The sequence below is a fragment of the Erpetoichthys calabaricus genome, chromosome 18 (assembly GCF_900747795.2).
Source record: "Erpetoichthys calabaricus chromosome 18, fErpCal1.3, whole genome shotgun sequence".
Taxonomy (NCBI): domain Eukaryota; kingdom Metazoa; phylum Chordata; class Cladistia; order Polypteriformes; family Polypteridae; genus Erpetoichthys; species Erpetoichthys calabaricus.
The window spans coordinates 3,146,021-3,164,780 of NC_041411.2; positions in this window are offsets into that span (position 1 = coordinate 3,146,021).

The window sequence follows — 18,760 nt, forward strand, 5'->3', positions numbered from 1 at the left end:
CCACTACTCTTTGACCTGTTCAACTGTAAAACAGGTTTGCAGGTCCCAAAATTTCTATGAAAGTGAGAGGAGCAAAAAGCCCAAGATGGGCAAGACTGGGGGGGGGCTCTGTTACAGATGAGACAAACAAATCTCAAGGCGAGGCCTCAGGAGGAGGTGCTGCCTCTCAGACGTCTACACGTTGTGGGCTTCACCCAAACGCCAGTCCGTGGCTTTAACTTGGCCAAGCGTCAGCAGGAGATTAGAAAACGACAAACATCAGAACATCAAGTCAAACAGATAAGACCACTGACTGCACTCCTTCAAACGTCCCCTTATAGGACTAAGTGTGGCCCAATCTAAAGGCCTGCTTTTGTCCGATGTGTGGCTGTGTTAAAGATGGAAGCCCCCCAGCAGGAATAAGAGTTTGTGGACTGTGCAGTCCCAGGGGGCTTCGTTCCCTAATAATCCGCTTTGGAGTTTGTCTTTTCTCCAACCACATTTGCACATGAAGGCATCGGGCCACGAGGGACGCGGACACGCATTCGGCCATTCTTTCCACTTTATTGGGTTCTTAAGAGACTCTGAGTTAGTGAATAATTACAACAGTGGGGTTGCTTCCAATCATCTCCCGGAGCAAGTGGATTTAACACCACAAATTTACTGGGACCTCGGGAGGGGGGCCCACCGTCTTTTGTGGCGAGTTGTTTTTGTGACGGACGCCTGGTAGGGCTGCCCACCTCTGCACAGCCCTCTAAATGGCCTACACGTCTGCCACTCACGTGTGTGTGGAGTATGAGGGCCGAGGTCTCTGGCTGTGCCCGTTTATATCGCAGTTGTAAAGTTCAGAAGGCTCGCCAGCTTTATACCCTCGCATGGCTGGAATCCTAAAATGGTCTGCTGGGCACTGGACAAGATAAATCAATGAAAGGGGTCTAAGAAAGTTCAAGGACAGGCATGGAAGGATCCTTAAAAGGGGACCCTGGAGTGTCAGTGGTCCCAAGGTTAAATGCACAATTAAATGTGATTTAACGTATGCCCAGTCTTAGGGTGGCACGGTGGTGTAGTGGTCAGCACCACAGCCTACATCACATTTCGCTCCAGCAGAGAGGCCAGTTGCTTCGCTAGGGACACTTCAAAGACCACTGCACAGGGCCATCTTAACAGGATTATAGGGCTCCGGGCAAAGCGGTGCACTGGGACCCCTACCTACCTCGGCAAGTCACAACATACATAGATTAGTGTGGGACCCCCGGTCAACTGCCCACCGTGCCCATGCGTTAAGACGGCCCTGCCACTGCAGCATCCGAATCCCCTCAAAACGAGTTCAACTTCTCCTCCCCCATTGACTTCATTGCATTTTGTCGAGTGCGCCCAAATTCTCAAACCTGTCTGCATTTTCAGCAGAGTGAATTCAGTGGGGGGCGGCACGGTGGCACAGTGGGTAGCGCTGCTGTCTTGCAGTTAGGAGACCTGGGTTCACTTTCCGGGTCCTCCCTGCGTGGAGTTTGCATGTTCTCCCCGTGTCTGTGTGGGTTTCCTCCCACAGTCCAAAGACATGCAGGTTAGGTGCACTGGTGATTCTAAATTGTCCCCAGTGTGTGCTTGGTGTGTTTGTGTGCCCTGCAGTGGGCTGGCGCCCTGCCCGGGGTTTGTTTCCTGCCTTGTGCCCAATGTTGGCTGGGATTGGCTCCAGCAGACCCCCATGACCCTGTAGTTACGATATGCCGGGTTATATAATGAATGGATGGATGAAGTAGGGGGGGTTCGCATCTGAAAAGTCAGATGGAAATGTGGGTGGTGCCCTTGAGGGCCAAGGATTCACCAATCAAAACAGAGCACTCGCTACAGCCCGCCCTCTCAGCTTTGATGAGTGAAAGTGACAGTTGTACATTCGAGGCGTTTTTTAGGTTGCGCGCCTCCTCAGTGGTACAAATAAACGACTAAATAAACTCAAACCAACAAGCTGCAAAAACATTTCGATTCACATTTAATTATTTATACTCACATTCACGTTATTATTACTTATTACATTTCACAGTACTTTTATTCAATTGCGTATTTTTATTATTTTAATTTTGGCCGAAATATTCCTCACAGTTGCGTGCAAAGTCACATGAATATATAACTGAATAAAACAAAGAAATACGCAACAAAAACAAATTTCATGATTAATGCTCATATATCACATGATATATATTTTATACATGATATATTTATATATTTTGCGCATTTTTCTTCATTTGGGCCCCCTGAAGTGGCGTCCCGTCCAGCTCTGCATCCTGCCTGCACAGGCCACACCTCCGAATGGACGCTTGAAAAAGCGGGAACGTCACACCGGCACTCCGCGCCCACCGCCTCTAAAAAATGTAAATATCGCGAATGTCTACGCATAAATAAACGCGCATTGAGAAGATCTCGCCGTCGCCCTGACAATCTGCATCCCCCGCACCGGCTCACGCACACGCGCACCCCTCCCACTAATCCAGGTGGTCTTGTTGCGAGAGGAGGCTGCAGCAATTTTCCTCTTGACTAGTTTTAATGTAAAAGTAATGAAAACGCGCGCCGAGCCCCGCGCAGCTGCCTCCCTGGGGGCTCCCTGCAGACTCGCGCTTTGTGCTTTTGTAATTCCACCCAGACAGACGTGGTTAGCATGGATGCCTCCGGATTGCCGGGTCCGCGGCGCGCAGCCTCTTCAATCCCTCTTCGGAATTCTGGAGGTGGCCTTGGCCGCCGGTGAGCTCTCGGAGCTCGCAGGTTTAACTCGGCCTTTCCGTACTCTGACCTCGGGTGGGGAAAAAAATAAAGAAAAAGAGCCGCTGGTGTTCACTCGCACGTAATATAGCGCCCCGAAGAGCAGAGACCGAGAAAGGACTCGACTTCCAGCTAGGATTGATTAGTTAGTAACCGCTGGTTATCATTCATTTAACCGGAGATCCGGCGCATCCTGCCAACGCAATCCGTCTATCGGTCTTGCCATTAGTTATAGAGCGGAGCAGGAAAACGCGAGCCGGGGGTGGAAACCGCGCGTTAGTGAAGCGAATGACAGAATCGAAACGGATGGTCGACTGTCTGGTATAGACAGATAGGAAAGGCACTATATAACAGACAGATAGGTATGAAAGGCACTATATAATAAATAGATAGATAGACAAGGCACTATATCAGATAGATAGAGATATGAAAGGCACTATATAACAGACAGATAAGGCACTCAATGATAGACAAGGCACTATATCATAGATAGATAGATAGGAGATATGAAAGGCACTATATGATAGATATGAAGGGCACTATATAATAGATAGACAAGGCACTATATGATACAAAGATAGATAGATAGATAGAGATAGATAGATATGAAAGAGACTAGATAGATAATGTAGCTAGATGGATGGATGTGAAAGGCACTATATAATAAAGACAGACAGATAAGGCACTATATAATAGATACATAGGTGTATGTGAAAGGCACTATATGACATGTAGACATACACACACACACCAGAATGTCTAAACAGGAATATTTAAAAAGAACTAAAAACGTATGCAGTGTTAGTCCCTGTAAGGCGCTATACAGGCCGACTGCCATTGGTTTAAAGGACCCCCAGTCTCGTTTCCTGACACACTTGTGCTGAATGCTTTATTAGTTGAAAGTCCTCAGTGTTGGTGTCTCATAGAAAGGACATTTAATTTAATTTAATGGTTTCTTGACAAAAGGGGTCTATCAAAAACAAAAACATTTCTGGGTGACCCCAAACGTCTGACTGCCGCACACCATTGACTGCCTTACCCAGAGTCTCGTCCTGCACTGCCTCTGACGCTGCCAGGACAGGCTGTAACTCCTGGGACCCTAAACTGGATTAGGCAGGTTTGAACACTGGATGGACAGACAGACGGCTCTTAAAATATTCTAACTACACTGTACATGCTGTCTATTTAATATTTCCAATGCATGCATTTAAATGTTCACCACACACAGGTTACACGCGTGATCAGGGGCTAAAATAAGGCCAGGTAAAGAAAGATGGCATCAAGAGGGGCATCTGGTGTTTAACAAAAAAAAAAAACTGGTCCAGTGCCCCCTTTGGGTTGAACCCAGTAAGTGTCTGCTTAAGACAGAGTGAGATGTGCAGTTTATTATTTTCCGTATTAAATGTTTGTATTTAGATGCCCATCCTTGCACTTTATAAACTACACACAAACTCACCTGCCATATTTATACACTCATTCATCTACACTCCTGTACACACACACACACACATATATATATACACATATACACACACACATATATATATCAAAAGCTGTAAGAAAAAGAAGACGCTGCCCCTCCAAGCCTGAAGTGGAGTGTGCAGGTGTGACCCGCGGTGCCCCCCCGAGTCGTGTGCCATATTTGTAACTGTCACAGAAGACACAGAGGTGTTTATTTCACAAATGCATTAACACAATGAGGGCACTTCATATGGCGCCCATGAATTCCATTTCCTAACACAGGTCTATTGTCACTAGCCTCACACACACACCTGACGGAGTCACTTTGGTGCCACCCGCCATGCCCTACCCCCAGAGGCTGCCAACTATCCTGCCGAGTGCCAGGCAGGTCCACTACAGACATCCCAAAATTACCCCCTGAAGATGTCGTCCACATTGAATCAAGCTTGACCAATAAGAGGACAGGCACCCCCTCACATCATGCCACCTGCTGGTGCAGGACGGGGGTCCCAACTGCACTGTTATCCATTCAAGTGCCACAGCAGATCATCACACAACTCAATGAGTGCCCCCAAGAGCCCACCCTAGGTGGCCGAGGTCGTCGTCTGGTGACACTCAGTGCATTTATCCTTTCAACTTAATAAAACACGTTTGGCTGCCAACGTCGTGGTCATCATCAGCGCCTGCCAGGATTCAACTTCTTTGGCTTAATCCCCGGATTTTGACCCCCCGTTTTTGAGAATTTGACTTCAAATTTGCTTTGTGTTTAGAAAACTGCCAGCCTGTGCCGCTCACCTGCCTGTAACCCCTCGACTTTTTAACGGTTGGCAGGGTGGCACCACCTGAGCCGTCCTCATTTTACTTTTTGGCCGCCTTTTCTCTGGGACTCTCCTGGTTTCTCTCAGATTTAAACGGCGGCACAAACCGCCGTTTCACCCCGTTGCCCTAGCCCACGACTTCTCAAGAGCCTCGCTTTGGCCTTTGCATGTTCTCCCCTCCGCTGCATTTGGCACATTACAAGATTGACACGTGGCGTCTTAGCAGACACTTTCATCCAAAGCGACTCACAAAAGAGTCATCAAGAAAAACATCAGTCTTGTTTGGGGACAAGGTGACAAAATGGACCACCGCAAGTGAAGAACTCGGAACCAAAACGCAAGCTCGGTTACAAGACCCCATCGAAGGCATTCACCAAACAAGAGGGTCTTCAAACACTTGTTAACCACATTGAGAAGTTCAAACGGAGGTGGGCAACTCATTGTGCCAGCCAGAAGCTACTCACACCAGAGGTGGCAGTACCAGACCCGTGTGATCACAAGACGTCACCAGGGTCTCTACATACACAAGGACTTGGGCACCTAGCAGGAGTCCGTGTAGTGGGTGGGACACCCTGCTCTCGTCACCCTTGAACCCTTGCAGTGGGATGGAAGTACGGAATTCAAAACAACCCACCAACCTCTGTCACTGATGAAGCATTTCGTAAGACCCCCACACAGGACCAAGCGCCACATCAAGTCCCAAAGTTAATTCTTACTTACATGGCTTCCACTCGAGTGCCTCCAAGATCCTCGGAAGTGGCAACTGGAACCAGAGCTCCAAAATCTGGGGGTCTGTGATCCACACGGAGAAAACGTCACAAATCCCAGGGGACAGGGGAACAAAAAAAAAAGGGTCACGTGGGGGCTGCCAGCACTTGGCTCAATCAATGCGCCCCCAGTTGTCCCAGTTTCACCATTAAGCTCATTAGGCCAAATCCTTGCACTCTCGCTTGCTTGAACTTACAGAAGTGAAAGACTTTTGGGTGCAGGACAAACGGAGACTGGGGGGTCCCGGCTAGTGGGCAGAGCCTCGTTCTGGTCGTTCACCTGCTCGTTAAGATGGCCCCTTAGACGAAGCTCATTAGGGAGGAGCGGCGACACCTGCGGCTGACCAAGAGGGCAAATTGAAGAGAGCACTGCTGCTGCCTCCATTAAGAGACCCTCACGCCTCCAAATCAGTTAATGACCAGCAGCCGCCCTACCCGCTGGGGTCAACTCCAACTTATTTTAATTTAGGGCGAAACCCTCAGACGAGTGGTCTTGACGGCCCCCTTAACAAAATGCTCAACAGGTGTGCCATTCCCCGCATTCACCTATAGAGGGCGCTGTCCTGGTACAACACAAAACACATGATATGCAAGTCACGTCCCACACCAGCATTTGATAAATGGGCACAACAGCTGCCAGCAGGGAGCGCCACCACCGACTGGGCAGACACCACAAAGTCCAGCCTGGTGCCAGCGGGTGAGGCAGGAACCGTTCTCTATTGAGCTCCTGGGCACACAGTCCGTGCCACACACGCATGCACGTTGTCTGCCAGAGTTGATGGTCATTGCTGGACGAGTCGCGCTGACCCGGGCTTCCCATTTTGAAATGTAATGCTGACAGCTGGCAGGGCCTCAAAAGGCGCCATATAATGGAGGAGTCACTGTGGTCCCGTGGATAATGCGGCTTGCTCAGTTGTCCCACTCCCTGTGTGGAAGTTGCTTGTTCTCCCTGTGCGCTGCCTCTTCCCACTTCCCAGCCATACACTGGTGAGGTGGTCTGCCACGTGGGTGCTGGTCCAGTGGGGGGTCTCCACAGGCCTAGTGCTTCCCTTGGAATCCTATATTGACGTTATAAAATCTGTTCATGGATGGATACTGTGTATGAGATGTGGGGGGTACTGCCTGTGGGTTCGGACATTTTGGTGGGATTAGCACTGGCTTACCTGTGGTGCTGGTGGGATTGAAAAAAAAAAATGGATGGATGGACTTCACTTCACACTTACTGCACAAACGGGCACCCGGCAGGGACGGCCAACTGTCTCGACCTGATCATCTAAAGCAGGCTGTGCTGCACCTTCCTCGAAGTGTAAGGTGCTGCGTTAAAGAAGCCCGGGCTCCTCCCCTGGTCCTGGAATGACCCCATGTGTTTTAAGGACCCCCAGGATTTGCACCCTGCTTAGAACAGAATTGGGCATCACCGTTGAGCAGTCAGCCGTACTTGTCACGGTGTGCTTTGCGAAAGGCGCTGTATAAAGAGAGCTCACTTAACAAGCAGTCATGAACGTATCCCTTTAGAGTCAAAGGGAGACTCAATAGCTAAATAAACACAGAACACCCACAAAGGGCCATCAGCCACCCACTTAAAGACACCTGCCTAATACTGTGCCCCCTTGTGCCAACCCGTCGAGGAATGGGCTCTACAAGACCTCTGATGGTGTCCTGTGATGTCTGTCTCTACGACGTTACCAGCAAATCCTTCAAGTCCCGCAAGACCTCTGTGCATCCGACTTGTGTCTCCAGCTGATCCCACAGATGCTCGATTGGGGAGTTTGGATGTCAAGTCCACACCTCGACCTCTTTGTCAGGTTCCTCAAACCCTTGCTGAACACCTTTTGCAGTGTGGCATGGCAGATTATCCAGCTGAAAGAGACCCCTGCCATCAGGGAATACCGTGGTCTGCAGCAATCTTGATGTAAGAGGTACAAGTGAAACAAGCATCCGTATGAATGCCAGGACCCAAGGATTCCCAGCAGGATGCTGCCCAGAGCATCACAGTGCCAGCTTGCCTTCTTCCCACAGTGTATCCTGGCTGCCATCTCCTACCCAGATAAACAACACACACCCAGCCATTCACACAATCTGAAAGACCAGACCACCCTCTTCCATAGCTCCATGGTCCAGTCCTGATGGCACTTTGAGTGATGCACAGGGGTCAGCATGGGCACTCTGACTGGCCTGCAATGCCCCGTTGGTTCTGACAACTTTGCTTTGCTGGCCAGCATGGCGTTTGTCAGCAATTTGTGCTCCAGTAGCCCTTCAGTGGAATTGGAGCAGACGGGCATCAATGAGTCTTGAGCGACCAGGACCCCATCACCACTTCCTCAGGACCATTTTTGGTAGGTAATGACCAACCGCTGCACGAGACCCGCCATTTTGGAGATGCTTTGACCCGTTGTCTCACCATCCCAAACTGGCACTTGATAAAGTCAATCAGATCCTCACGCTTGCCCGGTTCTCCTTCTTCCAACATGCCACCGTTCACTTGTTTCCTAACATATGCCACCAGGTGACTGGTGCCATTGTGAAGAAATCATCAACGGTATTCACGTCACCTGCCAGTCGTTTGAATGCTGTGGCTGATCGGGGTGCAGGGTACCACATATAGTGCCTTTCCAAAGTGAAAAATAACCCAAGGTGGGCTACAGTGCCATTTATTTTTTCTAGTGAGTTGCTGGCATTTTCTAAGCACTGCTGGGATCAGAAATGGCTCAACACCCCCATATATAGCGCCACCCCCAGGTCCATTATTCATCCAGGGTGATCAAATGGTTTGCAATTGGGGGCCAGGCTGGTGAAGAGATTATTGGGGAACAAAGACTGAAAGAGCGGCCTTGTGCTCGAGGGTCCGGTGCCTGTGCCCCTTGGTCACATGGTCTGCATTGACCGTTTCTTTATTCGTGATCTACCACCGTCTGGTAAGTCAGGAGGGGTCACGGCCACTTTTGGGAGCCCGAGCGTCTAATTGCATGTTGATAACGGAGCTGCAAAGTCTGGGTGGTGGGCTTCACCAAGAAAGGCGCTACATAGAATGAAAACTGCTAAATTCGCCCACACTGGTCTTTAATCTTGGGCATCTGCTCAGCGGACATTTTCTTTTGTCACCAGTGCAGTTTAGCGTTTTAGGGAGCCAGAGCTCATATTGGCAGTGGTACCGGGTTCAAGGGCAGTTTAGTGTCGCATGTGTTATTATAGGTTACTGTTAAGTTATATTATTATAGAAGGTTAGGGTTTGTAGAATCCTTATTGTTACGTGTACAGTGAAATACATACTGTAGCTTCATGTGCTTCACCAGCAGCAGTACCGGGTTCAAGAGCAGTTTAGAGTCATGTATGTTATTATAGGTTACTAGAAGGTATTATTAGGGATTACAGGGGCCTTATTGTCACGTGTACGGTGAAATGATTGCTGCATGTGCTTCATCAGTACTGGTAATGGGTTCAAAGCTAGTTTACAGTCATGTACAGCACATCACTTTGTCCACATTTTGTTATGTTACAGCCTTATTCCAAAATGGATTAAATTCATTTTTTTCCTCAGAATTCTACAAACAACACCCCATAATGACAACGTGAAAAAAGTTTACTTGAGGTTTTAAAAAATTTATTAAAAATAAAAAAACTGAGAAATCACATGTACATAAGTATTCACAGCCTTTGCTCAATACTTTGCTGCCACCACCATGCTTCACTGTAGGGATGGTATTGGCCTGGTGATGAGCGGTGCCTGGTTTCCTCCAAACGTGACGCCTGGCATTCACACCAAAGAGTTCAATCTTTGTCTCATCAGACCTTCTCATGGTCTGAGAGTCCTTCAGGTGCCTTTTGGCAAACTCCAGGCGGGCTGCCATGTGCCTTTTACTAAGGAGTGGCTTCCATCTGGCCACTCTACCATACTGGCCTGATTGGTGGATTGCTGCAGAGATGGTTGTCCTTCTGGAAGGTTCTCCTCTCTCCACAGAGGACCTCTGGATCTCTGACAGAGTGACCATCGGGTTCTTGGTCACCTCCCTGACTAAGGCCCTTCTCCCCCGATCGCTCAGTTTAGATGGCTGGCCAGCTCTAGGAAGAGTCCTGGTGGTTTCAAACTTCTTCCACTTACGGATGATGGAGGCCACTGTGTTCATTGGGACCTTCAAAGCAGCAGAAATATTTCTGTAACCTTCCTCAGATCTGTGCCTCGAGACAATCCTGTCTCAGAGGTCTACAGACAATTCCTTTGACTTCATGCTTGGTTTGTGCTCTGACATGAACTGTCAACTGTGGGACCTTCTATAGACAGGTGTGTGCCTTTCCAAATCAGGTCCAGTCAACTGAATTTACCACAGGTGGACTCCAATGAAGCTGCAGAAACATCTCAAAGATGATCAGGGGAAACAGGAGGCACCTGAGCTCAATTTGGAGCTTCATGGCAAAGGCTGTGAATACTTATGGACATGTGCTTTCTCAATTTGTTTATTTTTAATAAATTTGCAAAAATCTCAAGTAAACTTTTTTCACGTTGTCATTATGGGGTGTTGTGTGTAGAATTCTGAGGAAAAAAATGAATTTAATCCATTTTGGAATAAGGCTGTGACATAACAAAATGTGGACAAAGTGATGACGCGCTGGGAATACTTTCTGGATGAACTGTATCTAACAGATTACTATTAGGTTATGTTATTATAGGTTAATAGGGCTCAGTGTCCTTACTGTCATGTATTCAGAGACACTGTTACTTTCATGTGCTTCATCAACAGTAGTACTGGGTTCAAATCTCACTTAGAGTCATGTACTGTATGCTGTTACAGATTACTGTTAGCTTATCTTTATTCGGGTTTATAGTGCTCTTACTGTCCCAAGTAAAGAGCAGTTGTTACTTTCATGTGCTTCATCGGCAGCAGTACTGGGTTCAAAGCCAGTTTAGAGTCATACATGTTATTAGGGGCTACTTTTAGGTTATGTTATTATAGATTGCTAGTGTTTATAGAATCCTTATTATGACACATACAGCGAAATACATGCTGTACTTTCATGTGCTTCATTAGCCAAGACCAGTTTAGAGTCACGCATGTTATTACAGATTACTATTAAGTTGTTATTATAGATTTTAGGGTTTGTAGACAGGGCCGGATTTTCCTATAGGCTAACTAGGCTTCAGCCTAGGGCCTCAAGATCAAGAGGGGCCTACATTCAAATTGTTAGCAAAATTAAAATTACACTATTCTAAAAACAGTGAACACTAAAACACTGAACCGAAAATAAGGAGAAATTCTACGCATATGACTAATAAACAAACATAAAAATGTATTGGTTAAGATCAGCGCGTATTACGTATTTTATTATCTCTCATGTAATTTACAAACTTAAAAATGGAAGGTGAAAGGGCCTCATAAGTGGAATAGCCTAGGGCCTCTCTTCATATAAATCCGGCCCTGTTTGTAGTGCTCATACTGTCACATGTAAAGTGCAGTTCTTCATTTTCATGTGCTTCATCGGCTGCAGTACTGGGTTCAAAGCCAGTTTAGAGTCACGTATTTGACTACAGATTACTATTAAGTTGTTATATTATTATAGATTTGAAGGTTTATAGCGCCGTTACTGTCACATAAACAGAGCAGTTCTGACTTTCATGTGCTTCATCGGCGGCCACGTTGGGGTTCAGGGTCGGTTAACAGTCGGTGCGCACGAACCAGGATCTAAACAGAGAGGGAGACTGAAACTTCACCCGCTCGCTTACCGAATCCCTGACCTGAACGGGGGTCCCAGGAGCTCCGACACTGATGACCTAACGCTTGTGCCCCTCGTCGCGTCACCATGAGCGCAGAACTGATTCATTTTGCAGACGTGAAGGGCCCCCGTCCCCACAAAGCCTTTCCCCAGATCGTTGCCCCTCTTAAAAAGTCGAGCGCACCTGCCCAGGTTTGCGGCCTTATTTATCATCCCCTCCGCCGGCGGACTTGGGGCGCGATAAGCGATCCTTCATCCGCAGCGCGGCGGTCACTTGAACTCGCCGGCTTACCCACTTGTGCCATCGCTAACGCAGCGTGATTGATGAAGAGGCTGCCGTCACATGGCGGCTCTCGGCAGGCAAGGCAGGCAATTAGCAAGAGGAGGGGACGAGCCGGCGCTGGCCTCGCAAGAGTTAAGCCCGGGGGTTGACTCGAACAGTCATCCTAGGCAGAGAATGTGGAGGAGTCGGTATTATGGACTTGCTGTAATTAATGATCTGACCTTTTTTCTCTCTCCCTGTTTGGAGTATAATAGGATTTCCCAGCCCGCGGCGGAGGCCATAAGCACCTCTGTGGCGGTGCAGATAGGGCTGCCGGGAGAGTCGTGGCGCTCGTTGATTTATAGGGGCCTGCATTGTGCCACTTGCTCCCTGGAGATGAGGGCCAGGGAAATTCATTAGAAGAACAGAAATCACTGTAATGGGCTTTTAGAGAGAAAATAAAAAGGGGAATTTAGATAATGGAAAGCCGCTGGGGTCTCGCAGGAGTCTGGGGGGCAATCCCGGCTCCGCACTGTCAATACCAATGCCGAAAGCGGCAAAGCGATTCAGCTGGCGCTCGATCTCGACTGTCGGATGCTTTGTCGGGGTCGGCCGTGCCAAAGGCTTTCGGCGGATGGCGGACGTGAGGAGGGACGAGGGGGACCACCGGCCAGCCAGAAGTGATGACTGCGCCAGGAAGAAGTCACTGAAGAAAGAGAATGTCGACTTGTAGGTCGCCATGAAATAAAATGCCAACAGAGTGCGATATCCGAGCATGAAGAAACCCACCCTGAGGAGGTTAAGACCCCCACGTCAACTTCCACCATGTAGATCTGTCCGAGCTGAGGTTAACTTGAAGGGACTGGGGAAGGTGACACAGGAAGGAGGTCAATGAAGAACAGTGAATTCTAATGTGTCGATCTACGTGTGTCACCAGGAAGTGTGACGGGTGGCCCTTTCCATTAATTTTTAGCATAGATACATCACCTCTTGGGCATGAATGAACTTACCTTGGTGAGACGACACGAGGAGGAGGTCATTGAAGAAAGTGAATTCCAGAATGCCGGGCTACAGTATGTCACCATAAAGCAGAGTGCTAGTAGAGCATGATGGTGCCCACGACCCCTTAGAGACACATTTTAGCCAATGTTGACCTGAAGAAGCCCACGCTGGGGAGACTTCACAGGAGGGGAGGTCAATGAAGTACAATGAATTCCAATGAATGTCACCATGAAGCAGTGTGCCAGCGCCTGAGGATGCCAGTGGCCCCTTTAGCATAGATAAATCTCATCTGAGGGGGTCATGAATGAACTTACCTTGGTGAGACGACACAAGAAGGAGGTCATTGAAGAAAGTGAATCCCAGAAAGTCACCATGAAGTAGTGTGCGGGTAGCTGCTGGTGACCTATTAGTCAAAGTTCAGTACGGATATCTGAGCCAAGGCTGGCATGAAGGAACCCACCTTAGGGAGACATCAGAAGGACCTCAATGAAGGCGGCAAATTCTAGAATGGCTAACTATGTCACCATGAAGCAGCGTGCTAGTAGCTAATGACGGTGCTGGTAACCCCTTGATCGACTCTGAGTAGAGATGTATATCTGAGCCGAGGTTGGCATGACCTCTCTGGTGAGACCAAGTAGAAGAGGGCAGTGAAGAAAGGGAATTCCAGAATACCCAGCTGTACATCTCTATGAAGCAGTGGGCCCAAGAAGTGTAATGGTGGCAGCTTTGAGTAGAGTTCTATCTATCTGAGAGGAGGTTGGCATGAAGGGATCTCAACAGGGGACACTGGACAAAAAGAAAGTCACTCTAGAGAGGGTGAATTCCAGAATGCCAACTTTAGGGTCACCATGAAATAACACGCCAATAGGGTATGATATCTGAGCTATGAAGGAACCCACCCTGGGGAGACGATGTAGAAGTTGTCAGTAAAGAAAGGGAATTCAAGAACACCCAGTGTGGTGAAGAAGTGGGCCCAGTGCCAACTTTCAGTAGGAGTTTTATCTATCTGAGCTGAGGTTGGCATGAAGGAACCCTCTACTGTACATAAGATGGAGGTAAACGAGAAAAGGAATACCAGAGGAGACTACACAAGAAGGTCAATGAAGAAAGGGAACTCTAGAATGCTCAACTCTTATGACTCCATGTAATTACATGCCAACAGACCCCAACGGTGCCAGGCGGCCCTCTCCTCAGTCAATGCTCAGTACACACACACCACACCTGAGGTATAACTTGAAAGAACTCACCCTGGTCAGACAACCTAAGAAGGACGCCAATGAAGAATGACAATTCGAGAACGCCTGACTCCGTCACCCTAGAGTGTGGTGGTACCAGGGACCCCCTTGGTCAACTTCTAGCACTGATGTATCTGATTACAGGTTGTCACGAATAAACCCACCAGCTTCGTAAGACTACACAAGCCCCCTGAAGAAAGCTACACACCAACCGAGTCTCATGGTGACTGTCCCCTTTGTCAGCCTTCAGCACAGAGACACCTGACCCCAAGTCCACATGAAAAGGCCCACCTTGGTGTGATGACATCAGATGGCGGTCATTGGAGAACGGCTCACTAGATGTCACCCCTTAAGTGTCATGTGAGGCTGCTATGAACCTTCACCCCCCCCCCCCCCATCAACAAGTCATCCTTTCGTATACAAATATCTCAAATTTGAAGACCCCAGCTGTGACACCACCAGACAGAAGTCATTGAAGAAGCCAAATTTGATAAAGTAGTTCAGCAAATAGAGCAGGATGGTACCAATGGCCCCAAAATGAATTCCAGAATCCCCCAGTGCACATCACCCTGAGGGGCAGCTAGGGACTCCCACCAAGTCAACTTCTAGTGCAGAGATATCTGGCCAGGGATGAAGTCATTAAAGAGGGTGAATGGCAGAACGCCTGCTTTAGGTCACCCTGAAGTAGAGTGGTGATGCCAGGGACTCCCACGTCAAACGGTTGTTTAGAGAAGTCTGCACAGAGGTTGACATGAAGACAAAGGTCAAGACGAGACCAAATGGAAACGAGACCCTCAGCTAAATACCCTTCAGCCGGAGGTGAGAGTGAAGAAACGATGGACACGGTGCCCCTTTAGTCAACATTCACTCGGAAGGTTTCTTTTCATTGTAACTCAGCATGAAGGAATCCACCATGTCAGTCAGATCCCACCCAAAGAACAAATTTCATGCAGAAGATGTCAAACTGAGGGGAGGCATTGGGACCACATGAGGTTACTCTACATAAAGTGCCTCCTTTGAGGCCAACATGGAGGAAGCTCTTAAGCTGGGACCACACCGAATGGAGACCTTGGACTGCGTTTGATTTTAGCAGATGGGTAACGAAAGATCAGGATGAAAGAAGGCGTCCACCGTTCAGCTAGCAATTCTTCAGTCATACAGTAGAACACCAAAAGGGGATGTCCCCCCTGATCAGCTGACACCAAAGACAACCCAGCTGAAGGAATTTCAGTTCAGGAGGTAACATCATGATGGAACCAATGTATCATCAGGAGAATTTGGAACCTGGGGGTCTCCTTGAGTAAATTTCAGTACACACAACTCCTTGAGGAGGAGGCCATCATTATGGTGCCACATGCCACTTGACTCGCTTTCATTCAAACGATGGCTGGACTGAAGGTCTGCATAATAAAACCTGCCACCCAAAGATACCACGCAAATGAAATCGGTGAAGAGTTTCCAGTTCAGAGCCCCCTGCCTGAACATCAGCAATCTGAACTTCATTCTGATGTGAAATTTGGACTGTGCTGCAATAAGCCATCGATCAGTCAGTCCATGACAGTCACACCTTCTTCACATTTGTGTCCAGAACAGACCAGCCAGCGGAATTTGGGCATCACATCCTCATTGTGTGAGGGGGCAGGACAGGACACCACAGCACCAGTGACTTATTGGTCAAATGGTTTTGCTGTGTTGTAACCTGTATGGGCACCAGTTCCTTTTTCGTACTTGACTGCACTTTATTTTTTCACAGAGATACCTAGATGTGAAAGGCACTATATAATAGACAGACAAAACACTATATAATAGACAGAGAGATAGACAGATAGATATGAAAAGCACTATATAATAGATAGATAGATGTAAAAGGCACTATATAATAAATAGATAGCGTAATTGGCAGGATTAGATAGATTGATGTAAAAGGCACTATATAATAAATAGATAGCGTAATTGGCAGGATTAGATAGATTGATGTAAAAGGCACTATATAATAAATAGATAGCATAGTTGGCAGGATTAGGTAGATAGATAGATAGATAGATAGATAGATAGATAGAGATAGATAGATAGATAGATAGATAGATAGATAGATAGATAGATAGATAGATAGATAGATAGATAGATAGATAGATAGATAGATAGATAGGAAAAGCACTATATAATAGACAGAGAGACAGATAGATATGAAAAGCACTAGATAGATATGAAAGGCACTATATAATATACAGCATAGCTGGCAGGATTAGAGATAGGCACTATATAATAAATACAGATAGATAGCGTAGTTGGCAGGATTAAATAGACAGATAGTGTAGTTGGCAGGATTAGATAGATGGATAGATAGGAAAAGCACTATATAATAGACAGAGATAGACAGATAGATATGAAAAGCACTAGATAGATATGAAAGGCACTATATAATAGACAGATAGATAGCGTAGTTGGCAGGATTAAAGAGAGATATGAAAGGCACTATATGATAGATAGATAGATAGATAGATAGATAGATAGATAGATAGATAGATAGTGTAGTTGGCAGGATTAGATAGATAGACAGATAGCGTAGTTGGCAGGATTAGAGAGAGATATGAAAGGCACTATATAATAGATAGAGAGATAGCGTAGTTGGCAGGATTAGTTAGATAGACAGACTTCTGACAAATGACAACTTCATTTAGTTTTTGTTTCCATTGTATTTTGCAGCACATGGACATCAGATGGGGCTGCCTATGGGACCCCCAAACTTTTTTATGTCCCATTCTGCTGCTTTGTTTACATTATAGAGATGGGGCAAAAAGGACTGGCACTGACATGAATGTGCTGGTGATGAGATGTCCTTCATCCACATATCTGATTAACCAAGACTCTGCCCTGGACAAGCTGGTTAAGAAGATAGATGGATGGATGGATGGACGGACGTGTATCTGCTAGGTTATGACAAACGTATTTTTCAGGTAAGGAAGACAGGACATTCAAGCTCAGGTAGTCTCATGGCACCAGAAAGTAACATCATGCTGCATGTTGAGAAGCATACAAGAGTAAGAATTTCACTGGAATTTGCACTCAGGACAAGATGATAGATACAACATGCCTCTCATATAGCTCCTTTCACACCTGTGTCTGCACTACTGAGCACTTCTCATGCCATGAGAGAGTTCAATTGGCATGTTGATTGGCACTTGCATTGTATTGAGACAAGAAGGACCTGTAGCAGATATTAGAGACGCCGTATAACAGAAAGACCAATCTGAAGCAAGAGATAAGCAGATATGAAACTAGGGGATGAAAGGCGCTCTATAATAGATGGGAAGGACAGCATAAAACAGAGCTAAAAAAGCACAAGACAATTTCCCCTCAGTGATTAATACAGTGTATCAAATACAAAAAAATAATAATAAGTGATATGCAGATATGAAAGGAGCAGTGGAATAGACAGGCAGGTAAGTCGCTATATCAAGGATAGATGTGGAAGTTACTAAGCTCCACATCAACAGATAACTGACTGACACTTTATGAGATACACGTGAAAGCGGCTATGAAAGGCGCTATATAATACATAGCCCAGACACTTTATAACTGTGGATCTCGCCGACCACTGTAAAGCAATACATTTCTTGCCTTGTCTTCCGAACAGCTGGGATTCGGCCAGAGCAGAACGGGGCAGTGAAACACGCGGGTGGGTCGCACACAGCGCCCCCCGCAGTACGCAGCTGACACGCTTTGTGTCGGAGGGTCTCGCTGCGCGCCACTCAACGGGAGACGACGCTTCTTTGTCTGCCCACAATGCCGCTCTGTGGGCCTGCGTGTCCCAACAAAAGGGGGCTGGGGCGAGGGGTACGGCGGGCAGCCCCGCAGATGAATGGATGAGTGGGTGTCGGCCTTCTTTGAGCACCTGTGCCAGCGCTGCTTTTTCTCACTGGTAACAATGGCCGGGGGCGACGGCTGTAGGTAAAGCACAATGAGGCAGCCGTGGCGAAGGGGAACGGCGCAGCTGAGTTTCTCTGAGGGTCCTGGAGCGCGCGCACGCGTGTACATTTGAGGGGGGTGTTGGGGGCTTCAATGAGTGGCTTTCTGGTTGTTAGCCACCCAAAGGGATATTTAAATACCTAATAAGGAATCTAACTTCATTTTGTCTACAGAATAACTGGTGCAGTTTTCCGAAAATACAACAGGTGGCGCAGGTGAGCAAGGAACAAAACAATGTATTGTTCGAGAGGTGGTGTGATGAAGTCTGAGGGTCTTTAATGGGGTACAAGCAGTAGAGCGCAGTGACCTGAATTAACACTAACCCTACTGGTGGTGCAAGGGCTCATCTTTGGTGGTAGCTGGAGACAATCCGAGCAGTCATAAGACAGGAATAATCACAGGGTGAACACACACACACACACACACACGACTAACCTGCATGTCTCTGGAAAACATGCAAACTCCACACACGGAGCACCCGTGGCACCAACCGGGTCTCCTCAATGAGCTTTTGTCTTTACCATAACGCAGCTGTTTGCAGGGGCTTTGGAACAAACTGAACAATACAATGCAGGCGCTATATGGATCAATAGACCGAGGACAATGAGGTCAAGTCAAAGTTAACCCTCCATTCCAATCCAGAGTGTTGTATGAACACGCGAATGGTGACCTAAGTGACATATCATGTAAATCCCCTTGTGGACCAGGAGAGGGCAGCACTGCACCACAACCCTCTCCAGTAAAGCACTCCTCTCCTCTAAAACACGCGAAAAAATAATAATAATAAAAGACAAGTTACTCTTAATG